The sequence below is a fragment of the Geospiza fortis genome, unplaced genomic scaffold (assembly GCF_000277835.1).
Source record: "Geospiza fortis unplaced genomic scaffold, GeoFor_1.0 scaffold166, whole genome shotgun sequence".
Classification (NCBI taxonomy): Eukaryota; Metazoa; Chordata; class Aves; order Passeriformes; family Thraupidae; genus Geospiza; species Geospiza fortis.
This window is the reverse complement of record NW_005054310.1, coordinates 7,506,499-7,507,822: the sequence shown is the minus strand read 5'-3', so window position 1 is coordinate 7,507,822 and position 1,324 is coordinate 7,506,499.

The window sequence follows — 1,324 nt, the reverse complement described above, 5'->3', positions numbered from 1 at the left end:
ATAGTTATAACTGATTTTAAAAAGAGGCTTGATTCTGTGTTTTATATTGTGTGTCTTTTATATAATTAGCTTTACTAAGATAAACTGGCAATGGATAAGCATGCGTTGCCAGTTTTCTCTCTTCATAATGTAACTGAGGAATGTAAATTTTTAATAAAGGAGCAAAATGTTTCAGAGCTACAGTTGTTGGCAGGTAGACTGAGACTTCTGGTAGTTTGGCCTTTGAGCCTGACTAATGTGGTGTCATAAATCTGCTCTCCTTCCACAAAAATGCTGAGTGGTTTAGCTTATAAAAGCTACCATTATTTCAAATGCTTTTCCTTCTTGTCAATCAAACCACGAGTTTGAGAATCTCTGAAACCCTTTTAAGATGCTCTTGGGCCAAATAGCACTGGAAAATGCATCTAATAAAGTGCTTTTGAATAGCTTCGCTTAACTACTTAGTGCCTGGCATGTTACTTGTAAGTGCAGTTGCAATGTAGATTCATAGAAAAGGCTGCTATTTTAGCTGAGGATTGTTGTGGTTCGTGCAGAGGATGTTCAGGCTCTCTTTGCTGGAGAGAGAAAAACAGAAACTGTGCAGCATGCTTGCTTGTGCTGCTGCTGGGGCTGTCGCTGAGCAGGACCCCAGCCTGCCCTGGCACTGACATGCTGTTAAACTCTTTGCTCTCCCTGCTCCGTGGTCTGATAGTGCTGGTCAGACTCCTTCCCAGGGCAGCTTTTTGAAAAAGGCAGCAGGATTATCTGTGTTTGTCCAACTGTAGGCCCGAGTACCAGGTGAGAAGACCCTTTGGTGGATATTTAGCTCGTTTCATTCTCGGCAGAAAAGTCAGTATTGCCGCCGGTTAGCAGGCGTCAAGCGCGCCGTGTCCGCATTGCCCGTGTCAGGCGGTCTCAGCGCAGCCCGGGGCTTGTGCAGCTGTCCTGAGGCCCTTTGGCGCAGCCAAGCCCCACCACTGCCACCGGGGCCCCCTTTATTTCTAACCAGAGCTGCTGCTCCCCTCGCCCGCTGCATTCCAGGTGGTGCTGGAGGAGGAGGAGGAGGAGAGGCTGCTGGTTTATTCAGGCAGTGATGCTAGGGTTGTGGGCGGGAACAGATTTTTTTTTCCTTTCCCCTTTTTGTCTTTCTCCTCTCCTTGTCCTCCCTCTTCTCTCCGGCACTGGGACTTGGCAGTCTGCAGTGCGGGTCCCCGCACGCCATGCCCCCCAGCCCGCCGCCCTAGGGCTTGCCCCGGGCACCATGCGGCAGGACAGGCTCACGGGCTCGCTGCGGCGCGGGGGGCGATGCCTGAAGCGGCAGAGCTCGGGCGGCGGCGTGGGCACC